This window comes from Balaenoptera acutorostrata, chromosome 12, assembly GCF_949987535.1.
Source record: "Balaenoptera acutorostrata chromosome 12, mBalAcu1.1, whole genome shotgun sequence".
Classification (NCBI taxonomy): domain Eukaryota; kingdom Metazoa; phylum Chordata; class Mammalia; order Artiodactyla; family Balaenopteridae; genus Balaenoptera; species Balaenoptera acutorostrata.
This window is the reverse complement of record NC_080075.1, coordinates 88,938,513-88,957,317: the sequence shown is the minus strand read 5'-3', so window position 1 is coordinate 88,957,317 and position 18,805 is coordinate 88,938,513.

Genomic DNA, 18,805 nt, shown 5'->3' with positions numbered 1-18,805 from the left:
GACAAATGATGTGGGGCATCTTTCCACATGTTTATTTGCCATCTGTATATCTTCTTTGGCGAGTAGTTTGTTAAAACCTTTGGCCCATTTTAAAGTCACATTGTTTGTTTTTTTATTGTTGAGTTTTAAGAATTCTTTGTATATTTTGAATGACAGTCCTTTATCACATGTGTCTTTTGCAAATATTTTCTCATTACAAGCCAGTCTGTGGCTTGTCTTCTAATTCTCTTGATATCGTCTCCCACAGAGGAGAAATTTTTAATTTTAATGAAATTCAGCTTATTTCTTTCAGGGATTATGCCTTTGGTGTTGTATCTAAAAAGGCATCACCAAAAAAATAAAAAGCATCACCACACCCAAGGTCATCTAGGTTTTCCCCTATGTTATCTGCTATGAATTTTGTAGTTTTGCATTTAACGTTTAGGTTTATGATCCATTTTGAGTTAATTTTTTGTGAAAAGTGTAAGGTCTTCGTCTAGATTCAGTTTTTTTTTTTTTGTATGTGAGGGGTCCAGTTGTTCCAGCACCATTTATTGAAGAGACTATCTTTGCTTCATTGTATTTTCTTTGTTCCATTGTCAAAGATCATCTGACTATTCACATGAGTCTATATCTGGACTCTATTCTGTTCCATTTACCGACTATTCTTTTGCCAACATGAATCTGTCTTGATTATGTAGCTTCACAGTAATTCTTGAAGTCGGGTAACATCAGTCCTCCAAGTTTTTTCTTCTTCAATATTGTGTTGGCTATTCTGAGTCTTCTGCCACTACATATAATCTTTAGATTCACGTTGATCTCCATGAAAAAACTTGCTGGGATTTTTACTTGGATTGCACTGAATCCACAGATCAACTTGGGAAAAACTGACATCTTGACAGTATTGAGTCTTCTTCCTCTTGAACGAGGACTATCTCTTCATTTATTTAGTTATTTGATTTCATTCATCAAAGTTTTTTAGTTTTCCTTATATAGTTCTTGTACATATTTTGTTAGATTTAATACCTAAGCATTTTAGTTTTGGGGGTGCTAATGTAAATGGTATCATGTTTGTAATTTGAAATTCCATGTTCATTGTTAGTATATAGAACAGTGATTGACGTTTATATATTAAGCTTGTATCCTGCAGTCTTGCAATAATCGCCTATTAGATCCAAGAGTTTTTTGCTCAATTCTTTCAGTCTTTCTACATAGACAACCAGGTAACCTGTGAACAAAGACAGTTTTATATTTTCCTTCCTAATCTGTGTACTTTTTATTACCTTTTCTTGTCTTATTGAATTAGCAAAGTCTTCCAGTACAATATTGAAAGGAGTTGTGACAGGGAACATCCCAAGACCAACATTTTATGTTTCTATTTAAGTAAACCTTCATTTTACGGTATGTGTTCATACTCATTTTTAGGTAAATGAAGAAATCTTTGGGGGACTCCCTCCAAAGAATGGTTGAGAATGAGTTAAATTAGCATATCAATTATTTGTATGCAAATAGGACTCCTAAAGAGCTTTAGAAGTTTGTTTTGCCCAGGCAATTTACATATTTTTCTGCAATATTAACTTTGCCATAAAGGAAACTTCTGAACAAACACAAGCTCAACCCAACTCTTCTGCACAGTAGTTTTTGAGTCTCTATGAGAGGCAGATTTACCAAGAAGCTGAAGTTGTAGGACCTTGGTCCTTTGTAGGTTTCTTTCATGCCCTTGGTTGGGGACCTCACAATGCGTCCGTATGGTTAACAATTGATATTTTTTAAAAACTTGTCAAACGAAAACATTTTAACTGCAATCAGTTAGGACTACTTGTTCTTTCTCCTCCCCTCCTCCCATCATATTTCTCTCAGAGTCTATTGGCATGGCTTGTGCATTTTTGTATTTTGGATAAGAAGTTGAGTGAGGACACACTTAGTTTGGGTTTATTGGGGCTTCTTTATGTGATTATGTCTCTTTTATGTGTAGTTAATTTATTGTTGTATGCCCCAGTGCAGGGATGGCTTGTGAGAGTATTCTTGCTGCCCACTATGCCAACTCCTATGACATTGTGACGTGAAGTCCAGGGCCAGAGATTATGTGGCAATAGAAATGCATCTTATGACATCTGACACAGTGGATCAAGGAGTGGAAGTAAGGTTTGAAATATATAGAACCTGAAGGTAATCTGGAAAATTCTTCTAATTATCAGTCATGTGAAGTTGCAAACAAAGGATACAGTTCTCAATGCCCAGTGAAAATGGAAGTTGTCTCCTGTAAGAATACAATCAATAATGTAGCATATGCAATTATAAATACCTCATACATGCTTATGGAAATCCAACAAATATACTCTATCTGAATGCATACCCATGCTTGTGAGGTACAAGTCTGTGACTTTAGAATAAACAGTGAGTACATCTATGTGTGGAGTTGCATATTTAAGCATCCCAACTATCAATAATTAAAATAGATTTCAATCAACTGTGCTAAAAGAAGACTGAGTTATTCTTCTCATCTCTCTAAAGAAAATATTATAAATTGTTGCCCAATGAAGAAGCACTTCATAGAGTATGCAGCCAAAAATTTCGGAATTAAAATATTACAGAGATGTGTCGAGCAGTTAATTAGTGAAAATATTATGCTTTTTAAGACTTTGTGATACTTTTCAGATTCCTAAAATTTTCTTTCTCATTCTAAATAAATACTGTCATTTTGCATCTGTAATTTATATTCTCTTTCTTAAAGAGAGTCTGCAAAATTGGAAATGCTTCAGGCCACACAACCTGGACTTGCCCCTGGCCTCCATTATTCCACCTAGCAAGATCTTACTATCATCTAAATTGAAAAGAAACTAATGGAGCTAAATGTAAAACTATGCAAGGAATTACTACCTTTTGTTCAGATTCTGCAACTCATTTTCTAGATGGTTCTGCTATCATCTTTAACGTCTGGATTGAGCAAGAGAAGAAAAGGTAAGAGAAGAAAAGGTAATAAAATCCCCCGTGAATACTCTGCAGCTGCAGCTCAGTGGTGGACACAAGTGAGGCCCTGGGGCCATATTGCTGCCTCTCATCAGCCTCTTTAAGGCATTGGTGAGTCTGGGGGAGGGAGAGGGCAGTGGCTGAGCCTCAGGATCCACCTGGTAATGTTGACACACATATTCTGATCACATCATCTGAGCAGGAACAAAGATGCCCCTTGCAAGGCTCCAGCTTTATGTGGGGGAGGCCATGTTTTACTCCCATCCTGTGACTACTTGATCTTCTTCTCCTGGGACTTGAGATGTTGGCCTTTCCTGGGGCACTCCGGTCAGCTGGGCCAAGTGGGAGTTGGAGAAGGGCAGGAAGGGCTGCCCCCAGGCCTGCAGTCCACTGTCCTGACTCTGCTCTCTTACAGACACGGCATTCATTAGGGTTCTCCTGAAAAACAGAACCAGTAGAATGTGTGTATGTGTGTGTGTGTGTGTAGGATGTGTGTGTGTGTGTTTACACACATACACATATATACATATAGAGAGAAAGAGAGAGAAGAGAGAGTACTTTATTATAAGGAATCAGCTCACCCAACAATGGAGGCTGAGAAGTCCCTAGATCTGCAGTCAGCAAGCTGGAGACCCAGGAGGGTGGTGGTGTAATTCCATTCTGAGTCTGAAGGCCTGAGAACCAGGAGAGCCAATGGTGTAGTTCCATTCTGAAAAGGCTGGCAGGCTGGAGACCCACGAAGGACCAGCGCTTCAGTCCAAATCCAAAGGTCAGAGGAGAACAAGGCACCAGTTCAGTGCAGTCAGGAAGGAGGAGTCCCTCTCACTCGGCTCTTTTGTTCTGCTCATAGTCTTCAGTTGACGAATGAGCCCCACCTACACTGGGAGAGCATTTACTCGGTCTACTGATTCAAATACTAATGTCATCAGAAGTGCCCTCACAGACACCCCCAGAATACTGTTTGATCAAGAGTCTGGGAACCTCATGGCCTGGTCAAGTTGACATAAAATTAACCAACACAAACGCTGAGGCAGCATGAAGTCCAGTATCCTTTGTCTGATGCTCAGAATGAGTTCTCCCTTCTCCACCATCACTTCCACCTTTGGACCAACCCCTAGACAAACGGCAGTGCTCGATTTACTCACACAGAGACTGGCAAGGTGCCCCAATCCTGTACAATCCTCAAATCGTTTAGAGGAGTCTGCACTTCCCTCCCTGGACAGAACAGACCCTGCCTTAGCTCTGGCTGCCACAACAGACTATCACAGAATGAGTTTTAAGGGGGATTTAAACAACAGACATTTAATTCTCACAGTTCTAGTGGTTGGCAGTCCAAGATCAAGGTGCCAGCCTGATCAGGTTCTGGTGAGAGCCTTCTTCCTCGCTTGAAGAAGGCCGCCTCTTGCTGTGTCTTCACATGGTGAAGAGAGAAAGAGCAAGTTCTCTAATAAGGACACTAATTCCATCGTGGGGGCCCCACCCTCATGACCGTGTCTAAACCTAATTACCTCCCAAAAGACCCATCTTCAAATCCTATCACATTGGGGGTTAGGGCTTCAACATATTAATTTGGGAGAGAACAATTCAGTCCACACCAGAACCTATGGAGGATTTAAGCTGAGAAAGGGGCATGAACAGGCTGAGTTTCATAAAAGTCACTCTGGTGTCAATGGGGAGGAACCTTGGAAAGGAAGCCTGGAGGCAGGGGGCTCCTGATGGGCAGCTGAGGAGTCGGAGGGGAGATCACAGAGATATTTAGAAAAAAACACCCAAAGCTTTTAGTGGCCAATTAGAAGTCTGGCATGATGTATGTGTGTGTATATGTTTTAGGGGTGGGTGGTAGTTAATTATGTGAAGATAAAGAAAAATAACCAAGGGAAACATTTCACAGAATTTACCAGGATACAAATTAGGAGTTTGTTTCACTGGTTTTTGTTTTTTGTTTTGTTTTTCTTTTCCAGTTTCATGGAAGTGGCCAATTAGCCCAAAGTACAGTTTCTGATTCAGTAGGATTGGGCTGGAGCCTGAGATTCTGCATTTATGACAAACTCCTAGATGACCTCAAGATGCTGGTACACAGACTAGCTACTTGGAGCAGCAAAGACAAAGGAGATGGGGGAGGGGAGAACCAACCAGAATGTCTTCAGGGAGCCTGTGTGCTCCACGTAGTTATAACCGTACCTAGTTGTGCTGTGTGTCATGGAACAAAATGCTAACCCTCTCTGGGCCTTGGTTCCTTCATTTGCATGCTTAAAGATAGGAAAGGCCTCCCTGGTTGCTTGCAGTTCTATGTTTACATGACCCCAAATCTAACAGCACTTGTTCCAGGAAGAAGGCGATGGAAAGTCAATTGTAGTCAGCTCATAACCTCAGGTCCCAGGAGCATGTTACATGTTACCAGGCTTATTAAATGACTTCTTCTTAAAGGGAGGTTGGTATTAAACACAGCTTTAAAAATGGGCCAGTGATAGCTTAGGTTATCGCAACAAAGTTAATTTCAAAATCAAACTTTGCTTTGAAATCTTCCTTCTTTGTACTTCCTTAGTGCAGGCAGAAGAGAAGGGGGACCAGGCAAGTAGGTCACTGAGAGCTGTGTATAATCAGTGCCTCTTTCGGGAACTAGTTTAGGGCTTTGCACGGGGGAGATGAGTAATGCACATGTCAGGTGAGTTTCTGAGTCTGGAAGGACCTCTAGGAATTATAAAACCCTTTGGTTCACAAAAACTATTTTGACTCTTCACTTCTCTAGAATAATTTGCCTCCAGGGTCCATATTATGGGGTCCTCATCACCCCCTAAATTAGTTGTCATTCTAATCAATTCCCTTGATGTTAAACCACTATTCATAGACGAGGTGGTATAAATGTAGGCCAGGTTCACTGTGTATAATTTATTTGGTGTCAAGAAAAAAAATCATCACATAGAAGAATTTATACAAAGTTCATGATTCATACCTGCAAACTTGTGCTTTTAATTGGAAATGTGTTATTGTCAAGGCAGAATATGGGTGACTGGATTTCTAGGGCTACTTTCCAACCTGGGCTGGAAGGCAAGGGTAACTCTACGTGACGCAAAGCACACACTGAGATGACGTCCCTGAGCCACGGGGCACCAGGTCTTAGGTGACATTCAAACCCCAAGGCTGGGAGAGGTAAACAGGTGCAGTGCAGGGTGGCCTGAGAGTTTATGTGAATCCAGACAACCCCCTTCGATCCCATTCTTTCCTGACGTGGCTTCTCTCTCAAAGTAAGGTTACAAATCGCTCTCATGAGCAGTTTAGCTACAGAGTAGAAGGAAGCATTCTCAGAGTAAGTTGGATCAGGTGAGCTTTTCAGAAGGCTCTGGAAGCCCCTGAGAATGGAATCTTGAACTTGGCATTGCAGATCGTGCTGGCAAGTCCACAGGAAACACCCTCCCAAGGGGCAGGGAACGGCAGGAGGGAGCAGACTCTTGCAAAAACAAGTCCCCCTCTCAGACACGCTCTGGCCACTCCAGGTGGCCTGATTACATCCCAGATAAAACAATCACCATAGTAGATGCCACAGGAGCATCTACTGTGTCCTGCCATCAAGGAGGTTTTGCAGATGTTACATCATTTAACTTAATCCTCACAACGCTCTTAAGAGGTGACTTGTGCTGTACTCTTTTCTTTTTTTTTTTTTTTGAATTTTATTTTATTTATTTTTTTATACTGCAGGTTCTTATTAGTTATCCATTTTATACATATTAGTGTCTACATGTCAATCCCAATCTCCCAATTCATCCCATCACCACCACCACCCCTGCCACTTTCCCCCCTTGTTGTCCATACGTTTGTTCTCTACATCTGTGTCTCTATTTCTACTCTTTTCTAAGTGAAGTACTCACAATCCAAAAGCATGAAATGACTCTTTCAAGGGTTAGAAAGAGGTGGAAAGGGAACTCAAAGCAGGTCCGTTGGACTCCAAGCCCTGTGCTATTCCCACCAGGCTGCACTGCCCCTTCCATTCTGGCCAGCTCGGGCTCTTCCCTGCAAGGCTGCATCCTGGGCTCAGCATCTCATGGTGACCTCCCTGCTTAAGGCATGTCGGTGGCTTGGCTCAGCTCCAAGAACCACTGCCCAGTTTCCTAACTGGGCAGAGAATACGATCAGTTAGAGTCAGGATATATTTCTCCTCACTTTCTGGTTCAACTTGTCCTAAAGGGGTAAGAAATAATAACAAAAAAGGAATTCATGAAAGCATTTTCAAAAAAACCAATGAGCTTAGCTGCCCCGTGTGGCAGGTGTCTTGGGGTGTTTTATGGGAATCATGGGACCTATCATCCCAGTACTCCCCCAGACACATGCATCTCAAAACAATCCCTACTTGAAGAAAACAATAGTTATAAACCATAATTTGTACCCCAAAATGCCAGATGGCCAAAGGAACTGAAAAGAGCTAAGGAAATTGCATTGTGTCTTTAAAAAACTGCCCCAAATGTAGTGTCTCTCTGATGTTATAGGCAGCAGCCCCAGCTCTCATCAGAGGATAAATCAATTTGCAGCAGCTGTGGGCTGCTATGGGGTCCGGGGCACCGGGCCAGACTCATGCTAAGGAAAGACAAAACTGGGGTGAAACATCCCCAGGGTTCCATGGTGTCCTCACTGCCTGCCTATGGGGAATCTATGGCCTACATTTCCTGACTTCAGTTCTTCTTTTTGTTTTCAAATTATTGCAAGGAGGTGTCTGCCCAGAGGCAAGTCACCTCCAGTTTACCCTGTCCCCCAGGGAAAAGAGCGGCTTTTCAGAGCTTCCTCTCCAACCTGGAGAAGAACACAGCAAGGAACAGAGTTGAGAAATGGAACCAGCAAATCTTTTCCTCAGGGGGCTTTGCTCCAGATTCATTTTATACGATCTGGGCAAAGCAGGGAACATTTTTATGCCACGTTTTCGATTCGCCTACTTTTCTGGATCAGACACGGCCAACCCACAGGGTTTCTCTAAGGCTATCGCTGCACTGCTTTCTTGCTGTGTTGCTGCAGGGCAGCCAGTGTCCAACTCCAGGGCCTGGGGAAGCCCCGCCTCCTGCTCCCTCCCACCATAGAACCACGGCGTTCGTCGACTGTCCATCCTTCCACAAGCCTGCTGGGTCTGGGAGTGACAGCCGACCACCTCTGACTTTCTACCACACGCAGCTTCATGCAGCGGCATAAGGAGGCCTTCCAGGCAGCAGTGGGGAGGATGGAGGGCAGGGACAGACAGGGCCTGAGAAAACTAACTCTGCTCAGGGCAGCCGGAGTGGGGTGAGTACTTCACACCCTGGTGGTCATCCCAACTGAGCCCAGAGTGACCCAGAAACAGCACAGCAGAGGGGCCAGAGCCCAGGAGAAATGCAATGAAATGAAGAAAACAGACCAGCAAACCAATCTGCAGTCCTGCCCATCGTGTCTGAGGTTCCGTGGACGGAAGTAGGGGAGAGGTGGGGAGCCCAGGGTGAGGAGGGAGTCCTCTTTCACCCCAGCCCATCACCTTCCTACTTTGTGTCTTATGCACCAAACTTTGTGCTGTGTGCATATTACCTTATTTAACCCTTAAGATAATCCTTATTTAACAAACCTGCAAGATGAGCGTTATCCTCGATTTACAGATGAGGAAACCAAAACTCAGGAGGTTAAATAAATGAGTCAGGATTATAGAGTCACCACGCATTCCACGGAGCGGAAGGGGCTCCTGGTGACCCAGCTGTGCCAGGTCTCTGTGCCTGTGTCCATGCATTTTTGTTGGGTGGAATGTCTTTCCTTCCCATGCAAACCCCGTCAATCTTTCAAGATTCTTCAGTATTTCCCTGCCCGCCCCAAGCAACCCAGGAAGAACTGTTCACGCCCTCCACACCCCCAACAAACATCTGTCACTCTTCCTCAGACCTTTTCAAGCTCTGGCTTCTCTGCAGGGCCGTCTCCCCTCTCACCCTTGAGCTGGGGCTCTGCCTGTGTTCATGTCTCAGCACAAGCAGAGCTTCTGGAACCATTTATGAATATCCTTTGCACTACACCTTTCCTCTCCCCGACATGAGACGACAAGAAAATGACACCATGCAAAACAGGGGGCACGTGAAAGGGTCCTTAAAAGCAGGCCAAATGGGTTCTCAGTTCTGCCAAGAGGCGTTTTCCAAATGAGTTTTTCCAACACCTCTTTCAGTAGCAGAGGGCTTGGTTCCTTGATCCTGAGTTACTGCTTCTCAAACCTTTGTGAATTCACTTGGGTGTGTTGAATGGGGTGAAAGGAAACTGAGTCCCTCCCTGATTCAGAGAAATTCAGAAATTTCTTTGATCGATAATGAGAATGACATTGTTTGGCTGCGTTTTTACTGGTTGAAAACATTTTGCTCAGATTAGCTGTAAAGATTTCAACACCAACTGCATCATCTCTGAGACAGGAAATAGAAGGCAGCCCTGCAAATCAGCCAGCATTCGCGAGTTGGAAAGAACTTTGATTAAACAAAGGGAATGTCATGATGTTTCCTGAGCCCAAGACCGAAACGCCATTGTCTGGTTAAAAACCATATTCAGTCCAGCCCTGATGTTCGCCTTCGGATGTGAAGGATCTTCACCTTCGGCTTTCCTGTGAAGATGTTCTGCCTGTGAACTTAAAAAGAGCCCCATGACTGTGACTAATTGTTTTCAGTTCTCGTCGATTGTCAAGACTCCTGACAAAATTCTCAGAAATAGAAGCAGAATCTGCTGCATAGACAAGACGTCCTCCAAGTGCACGAAAACACCCCCAATACAAGCTCCCTTTTCACCTGTTTGGAGGGCTCGTCAGAGAGCAGGCACCGCCTGTCCAGAGCACCAGCATAATAGCAAGAACAATTTCCTCCAGGATTAAACATTTCCTTGTTTGAGGCGAGGCCAGAGGTAAATACGTGCCCCTGTGAGCGCATATGTAGGAAACTCGGATTCAACCAGGTAAAGCTGGTTTTTGAATGAATATCGTTCATCAGTCCAGATGCAAAATGAACCTAACGATGTGATTACAGAACTCCAAAACAGCTGAGACCATTAAAGTTCAACTTGGCAGACTTCGACTTCTTACTGAGAGAAGAAAGGGAGCCAAGTTTTAAACAATGGCAGTTTATCACCTTAAAAGGCGTGCAGGTTACAGGGAAAGTACCTGTGTGCCTTCCTGTAGAAATATCTCCCTTTGGTGCCTTCCAAAATTCTCCACTCTCTTTAAGAGCCAATCACAGGAAGGCAGGAATGGAGACCAAGTGGAAATCAGTTTGCCCTTTCAGAAATCAAGTTTTCCTTCGTTGATCAAGGGGAAATCCCACTCTCTTCCGGAAGCTAAATGTAAGAAAATTGAACCTCAGCCTTTCCAAGAACAACTGATTCAGACGTTAAGATTCCCAAACCCTGTGCAAAGTTTTGAGTTCACAACAAAGCCCTGGTTTCAGTTCTGAAAGCAGCTGGGACCCTAGATTGTTCATTGTTGGTGGCCGGTAGTGAAAATGAAAAAACATGTGCATATACACATACGTATATATACATATACATATATACACACACATACACATATCGGCACAGTCACGCAGATTCACAAATAACCTATTTTAATAGCAGTGCATACTTTTTTATGTGAACATCCTCAAACAGGAAGGAAATACTGGGAGACTGATCCTGATGCCATCTTTGTGCCAGGAGAGAAGAGGAAGGTAAATGAATTGGTAAGAAATAGACTTTAATTCCCGCCGATTGACATTCAGCTAGAGCATTTCATAGTTACTTGGGAATTTTCATGTATGGGCCAGGGACTGGATTTGCAAAATATGTGCTGAAAATGGATACTTGGTATTCCATGAAGATGTATGTGGGTGACACGTTTCACTGAAGCACTTGGTGCTGCAAGTCATTTCTTCAGGATGTCCATTCTCACCAGACGGGTCATGGATGGATGGTCCCTTTGGCAGTGGGATGTTCCTGGATGACACCACTCGGGGGACCCTCAGCTGCCTCCAGAAAGCCCCTTCCCCCTCATGGAGCTCCAGGTCCACACATCAGGGGCACTGGCTCAAGGGCAGAGGCCGAGGGGTAGGTGCCTGAAGGTTGACTGGAGAGAGGAAAGTGGTGGGAATTCACTGCCCCCTACCATCCCTGGGGCAGCTATAGTTTTATTTATCTTGCTTAACTGGCTTTCTAATGACAGGTCTTTTGAAAAGAAAAAACAAAACAAAAAATGGAATTTCACCCTTTAACTGACTGAGAGGAATTTTGGAATCCACTGGGCTAGGTGGTTTTGTAAGCATTCAATCTTACATCTCTCTTACTTGTTCCGTCTTAGTGTTTCTTCTAGATATTCTGGCTTTCTTAAAACATTTTCTTTTTAATTAATTAATTAATTTATTTATTTATTTATTTATTTTTGGCTGTGTTGGGTCTTCGTTTCTGTGCGAGGGCTTTCTCTAGCTGCGGCAAGCGGGGGCCACTCTTCATCGCGGTGCGCGGGCCTCTCACTGTCGCGGCCTCTCTTGTTGTGGAGCACAGGCTCCAGACGCGCAGGCTCAGCAGTTGTGGTTCACGGGCCCAGTTGCTCCGCGGCATGTGGGATCTTCCCAGACCAGGGCTCGAACCCGTGTCCCCTGCATTGGCAGGCAGATTCTCAACCACTGCGCCACCAGGGAAGCCTTAAAACATTTTATTATTATTATTAATAATAATAAAGAGACCCTTCTAACTATGATAGCCACAAAAGATGGGTTTTTAAGAATATCTTACTGTCCTTGGAGAGGGAAGGTCCTGACTGGAGTTGAATGCTGTCATTCAGATAAGCTGCTACTGTCCTGATGAAACATTTAGGAACTTGCTGACCTATGTCAACACTCCGATGGAGGATACATCTGTCATTTGTAGGGTCTCCTTTCCGATCTGCACTTGCCGGAACTTTCTAGCATCATTTTTTAATCACCAACTTTCATCGTTTTCACCCCAGACTTCCCTATCTTTTTAATGGCCATTTGGACAAGCTATACACTTCCACAGTGACTTCACAGTTTATAAAATGTGTTTAGAGGTATTATCTCATTTACCTGCCATCCTCTCAAGGGAAGTATCAACCATATCTACCATTTCTCCTCCAAAATTATCTCCTCAAGTATGAAGAAGTTAAATCAAGAGAAAAGAACTTTGCTGGAACAGATATTAGACTTTTTTCCATTGCAAATTATCTGTGCTGTCTGGGAACTGCTCCAACCTGACTTGAGGTTCTCTTTGACAACGCCCTGTTTCTAGGCAACATCACTGGGTGATCGCACATGCACCAGTGGTCAGCTACCCCTCTGTGACTTCAACCAACACATCTCTTTTGCTGGACGTGCATCTATTTGTTTTGTTTAATATCCATTTTTACGGAAGACTTTTTAAAAAGTACAGCTGAAAATGGTGCTCCCAGCAGCTCACTCTCTACCCAGAGCAAGACTGGAGTGTCCAAGGTCCAAGGATTTTGTTTAATATCAATGCTACTCATCAATAATAATGCTGATTTTTATTTCTATGGCATTTACTGAATACATACTATAGGTCAGGCACTGGGAGGCTTATTTCTTTCAATACTCACAGAAGTTAGAAGCCTTGAGACAGCTTTGAGACAGATATCATCATTCCAATTTTAAAGATGATATAAATGAAGTGTAGAGGAACTAAGTAACTTGAGGAAGGTCCCATAGCAAGTACACAGAACCCATACTCAAACTCAGACCTGTACGATTCCAAGCCACTGTTTTATTCACCTCCTCAGACCCTTGTATGCTCATGATGGGGTTCAGTTTATACTGATAGCTAAACCGTGAAAGCAGTCACCAAGGCCCCATGAATTTACTGAGCCTGTGTTTACATTTTGAGCTCTAAGAAAATTGCATACATTTCTATCCTCCCTTTAAGTAGAAGATAAAACCCTTCTGTTCATAGTTTTTTCTGGTTATATTTATTAATTTTACATTTTTATAAAGTCATTAGTCTTGTTTATAGGTAGAATTTGCAAATAAATTCTTCGATGAAAAAAATCCTTTTTTTTTAACATCTTTATTGGAGTATAATTGCTTTACAATGGTGTGTTGGTTTCCGCTTTATAACAAAGTGAATCAGCTATACATATACATATATCCCCATATCTCCTTCCTCTTGCGTCTCCCTCCCATCCTCCCTATCCCACCCCTCTAGGTGGTCACAAAGCACTGAAAAAATCCTTTTATCAATTTACATTCTCAGATCCTGAAGGCACCTGTGTTTCAACTCTGTAGGGAGGCTGGGAGAGAACTCAGCACATTCTTTCCAGATGTATTACCCCCTCCCCAAACGTTCAGGAGAAGAATTCATCTCTGAACAATTTACAAGGTCTCCTAAAGAGTCTAGCCTCTTCATATTTCAGAAGGCTCAGTCACCTCTAACCAGGACCTTCCGGTCACTGTATTTTTATTACCAAGTTTGTATTATTGATTTCCTCATTTATTATAAAATTCCTGCTACACATTGTTTCTGGAAATTTCTATCTTCTATTTCCCCCCCTTTACAAAACACCCCCCCCCAATCCCACAGTCCTATAATACTGCTTTTCAAATGGCAAAACAAGACCTGTTACTTGGTCAGATGAGCTTAGGAGGTTGCAACCTGCTTTTTTTTTTTTTTTTAATAAATAGACTATAATCTTGAATAGCATAGAAAATACGAGTGCGCCATCTATGGCATTCGTTCTCATCCAGGGGTGTTTTTCCCCAAGGGAACGTTGGCAATGTCTGGAGGCATTTGGGGTTGTCACACTGTGGGTGTCAGTGCTAGTGGCATCTAGTGAGTGGAGGGCAGGATGCCCATCACAAGAGAAGTATCCAGCCCAAATGTCAACAGCACTGAGACTGAGAAATCCTGCTCTATGGTAAGGGTAAGTAGCGTTGTGTGAAACTTTGGTTCCGTGATCTTGTGTGTGTGAGCACACACATACTGGGCTGCAATGGAAAATTTTAAGTAAATTCTTGCTTGTGATAAACTCTGAGCAGTTTGAAAAATACTGTTTTAAAACACGGACAGATGTTTGCCTCTCTTGCTAGGACAGAGGCCCCAATGCAGGGCACACATGGCGATGGCTGTGGTGGTGGTGAGAGCCAGGGCTCCCCGAACTAAGTTTGCATCCCCAGGTGAGGCGAGGTGGGGCGGGCCACCTGTCTCCTCGTGCTTGCCGTTCTTCATCTCTGAAATCATTTCATAACAGGACCTCATCGCTGGCTGTTCGTGAGGTTGGAAGAAGGTAACACTTGTACCTGCCAGGGAATCACAGACAGAAACTGCTCTGGAAATGCTGGCTACTCTTGTGGATGTCGTTCTGACCCTGTGCCTTCAAGACAAAACCACTCATAGGCAGGCGTCAGCAGGCACAATGAAAAGGAAGCACTAGAGCTTTGGAGTTAGAAAAACCTGCTCTCAAAAGCTCCATGACCACTTCCTTCTCTGTAAGCCTGACCAGGTGACTTCAGCTGTCTGTGGCTTATCACTTTATTCATTAATAAATTAGCAAAGAGAATGCCTAACCTCAGGTGGTTTTAGGGAGGGTTATGTGAAATAAGTCATGTGACAAAGCAACACACACAAAACACACTACTCAGTAAATACTAATCCCCATCCCTTCTTTGAATAATAAGTACTGAACAAAACATTGACACCTGGTAGATGTTGAAGAAGTAAATAATCTTGTCTGAAACTTCTAAATTGCTAATCTATTATTCTTACCATAATGTGTAGGTTACTATTACAAGTGAGGGATGAAAAGGCCCCAGAAGGGTAGAAGGACATGGCAAACAAAAGCCCTCCTGTCCTGTGTGGCCGACAGCCTTGTACATGCCCAGGACAGTGAATTCCAACTCCCCGTGTGCTTCTCCATGTTCATCCTATTTATCTTCACCGCAAGCTAGTATGGAAGGCAAGGCAGGAATGACTATTCTAGTTTACAGATGAGGAAGCTCAGACAAGTCAGGCAAGAAGGAATAAGGGGAAGGACCCCAGGGGCTCTGGTCCAGGCATGGTGTTGCCCTCGCCTTGTGCAAGGGTCTTCCCCAGTCTCCTCCACGATGGGCCTCGAGTTCCTCATTCAGAAGATAAAGGGACAGACTAAATTATTACCAAGGTCCCTTCGACTTTTCAATAATTCTGATCAGAGAAGGTCTGAGACTTTCCGCAAGCGAGATGGCCAATGAATGGGGGAGCCAGACCTGGAACTCTGGCTTGTGGCTGGGGGAGTGCTCTTCCTGGACACCCATGCATGCCTCAGTCAGCTACAGTGCTCTTGCAAAACCCTTAAGTAAAACTCATTCAAATTTGGAGGAATTAACATGTACACACTACTATGTATAAAATAAATAACCAATAAGGACCTACTGTATAGCACAGAGAACTGTATAATCGTTTGTAATAACCTATAAAGAAAAAGAATCTGAAAAAGCACATAAAAATGAATAGAGAATATAAAAAAGAATATATATATATATATATATATATATATATATATATATATATATCTGAATCAACTTGCTGTACACCAGAAACCAACACAACATTGTAAATCAACTATACTTCAATTAAAAAAAGGAAGAAAAAATTTCATTCTTAAAAAAGATGAATTTGTGCAAGATGGTGCTTTGAAAAGAGGGATACAAAAACTCATCAAGTGTTTCTTGGTTGAAAGATTGAAGCTTTTGGACAAGGACCATGGGTGACCCAGCATATTTTGTACTAATCAAATTATATCTGTATTGGCAAGTTCCTATCTGTGCCATTTTACAAAAGCTCATTCTTAATTTTTGAGAGAGCAGATAGACTTCATAATTACAAAACATTTAAGATTTAAAACAACTGAATTTTGAAATTTCTTTTTCTGTCATACAGATCGCCTCAGCAGCTCAGGGTCCGTGGTTTCAAGGAAGCCCTTGTCTTCTTCTCAAAGAGCACATTATGAAGCTGCGTGATGCCTGACACATTTGCCGGAGTGACTGACCCAGGCCCACCCTGGGGACACTCTCCCATCTCAAGGTAGCTGATCTGGAGATTTCAGCCGATCTGAGGAATCGGCAGGAAGCACATGTAATTCACATGTCTTCAGCAGTGCTGGTCATCGTTCATAGTTTAAATCTTAGGAATGCCCCCAACATGCACAGGGTAAGAACAAAGCCCTTGTTGGGGCTCAGGCTCCCTCCCCCTCTCAGAGCTCTGGCGCCACTGTGGTCCCGGCCTCCTTGCCCTCTGTGTCCAACACGCCACACTCTTTCCCATCCTTCTTCTCCGAACACGAAATTCCCTCCTCCAGGAATGCCCTTCCCACTTCTGTCTTGTGAACACCTTAGCACCCCTTCAACAGACTAAGCATTTCCTCATCCCACTTCCAAAATTAGCATCATGGCTCTTGTAAGCTCATAGCAACCATTCTCATCCTTCTTATAAATGTCACACTGCCCTGTGACTCTTACCACACGTGTCCGTCTTCTTCACTGAGCTGTGACCTTCAAGAGCGGGAGGACCGCATCTGCTTTGTTCGACACTCTGGTCCCAGGACTTAGCTTAACTGTGATTCAGTTACTTGCTCAGTGTCATCTTCTCTCCTAGACCGTGATCTCCTTAAAGGCCAAGGTCGGAGCTATCATGTTTCCCTGCATGACACATAGTCACAGCCTAACAAGTGTTTATCAGCTCTATGAAGAACATGAGTTTCTAGAGGGTGAAAGAATGTCTTGGTCATGTGTGTATCCACCAGCACTTAGCACAATGCCTAGCACATAATAGGTGCCTGTAAATGTCTGAAGCTGCAAGATGAAGGAAGATTGAGCCCTGTTATAATTCTGGCACAATCCTGGCTGGATTGTGTCTACCTTGGCCAGATCTGGCCTTTCATGTACTCTTCACTAAATAATGAACACAGGCTTCTCCTCACTAAATGAGTCCAGGCTTGACGGGGGCCTTGGGCTCAACAAACAGCTCAGCTTGGCTTGACTTATGCTCCAGTCTGTTAGGAATTTCTTCTGTGCAAACATCACGTCCTGGGGTGAAACTCAGGGACCAATGGAGGGGGCAGGAGACCGATGGCTTAGCCTTCTAGAATGAGTTCAAGGCACTTGTTGGCGACAATGCAATCTTCCCATCTTAATTTCGCCACTATCATACAAAGTTAAAACACTAACTCGTCCACAGAAATGAAAACCACTTGGGGACATCTCACTTTCTCAACCATTCTCCCTCATGTGAAACCTACCAGAACTGATATCTTTAAAAGCTGACTGTCTACAACTTGTGACTTTGGCCTGTACTTTTCTCTTTTAGACTTTAACTGGTGGAGATGACTTTGTATTAAAATTCTTACATCAGCGTTTCTTAAAATACTGTCTTAGGACATGTGTCCTCAAGGTGATCCATAGAGACAGAGTTCCTAGGTCAAATAAATTTGGGGACTTAAAGGCTCTTCAGGGCCCTGCAGCTCAGTTCTCTGTTTAGCTTCGTTCAGCCCAGAATTTCCCAAAATCCCTATTTTAATACCTGCACCTATAGATTGCACTTGGGGGAACAATGTTTCCGAACAGAGGTGGGCAACCTCCTTCCACCGCGGGTCAGATAGAAATATTCTGGGCTTGGTGGGCCATGTAGGGTCTCTCTCAGAGTCTGCTTTTGTTTGGCTTTATTTTTTTTTCACAACCTTTAAAACTGTGGAAACCAGTCTTAGCTCATGGTTTGTACAGAAATAGGCAAGGGCTAGATTTGGCTGCAGGCAGCATTTTGCCGATCCCTGTGTGTTAATTCTAAAAATCTAGACTATTTTTCCCTGACAACCAGTTGCCAGGGTGAACTTGAGTCCAAGAAGCGTCTAAGCGCACCAAGTTTGAGTTCCTTTTGATGCTCTCTCATGTTCCGCCTTTTGGAAGTCTCTGGAAATTGCTAGTTCTTGTAAAAGCATTTCTTGGCACTCTGAGGGCAGGAGGTAAATAATGATAAGTATTATATGACTCTGAATGGCATTTTGATCACTCCTGGGTGTCCAGCGCTGTCACCTGTGCTCTACCTGTGTCATCGTGACAACCCTGTAGGCAGAGGCTGGTGAAGGGGGTGTTTAGACCCAGCTCCCCAGCTGCACACCATGCCCGCTGCACAGCCCGGGCTGTGACTATCAGGATAACTAGCTGTAGACCGTGACCCATTCTACCCAGTTTGGCAGGAACCCTGGAGTACAGGTCAGTGGGCCACACGCTGGGGCCACCTGCTCAAAGCGCCCTCACTGGCTGCCACTAGCCAGCTGCCCCCACCGTCCTGGCTGCGGGTTTTTCCCTTGGAACCCTGTCCAGTCACGGGCTCTGGAATCAAAAACACCTGGGTTCAAATCTGATTTCCATCATCACACTATTTGCGTGATCTCGACCATGTTCATAAATCTCTTTAAACCTCCGTTTCTTGACCCCAAATGTGGTGCCGTCATCGCTGGGCGGGGCCAGTGAAGGCAGGTGGGAGAGGGCTGTGCCCCCCGGACGCAGAAAGGGCAGGAAAGGGCCCTCTCCCTCCCCTTCCACAGCCGCCTCAGCATCGCCTTTCTGCTGCCAGGGATGCGGGGCAGAGTGAGACACGGCCCTTTGCCTGCCCCGACTTCCAAGACAGCTGCATCGAAAATGGACTGTTCTAAAAATGCACGTGCAAGACTTGGGGAGCCCAGGGTGGGAGTGATTGATTGCAGCCAGACGTCACAGAGAACTTTGAGCTAGAACCCTGGGGAAAAAAGCAAGATTTGACCAGTTGGAGAATGGAGGAAAATCGATCCTGACAGCAGGAGCGGAGGTGAGGATGGCCGGGAGAAGCTAGGGTGGCCGTGGCTGGCGGAAGTCTGGACCGC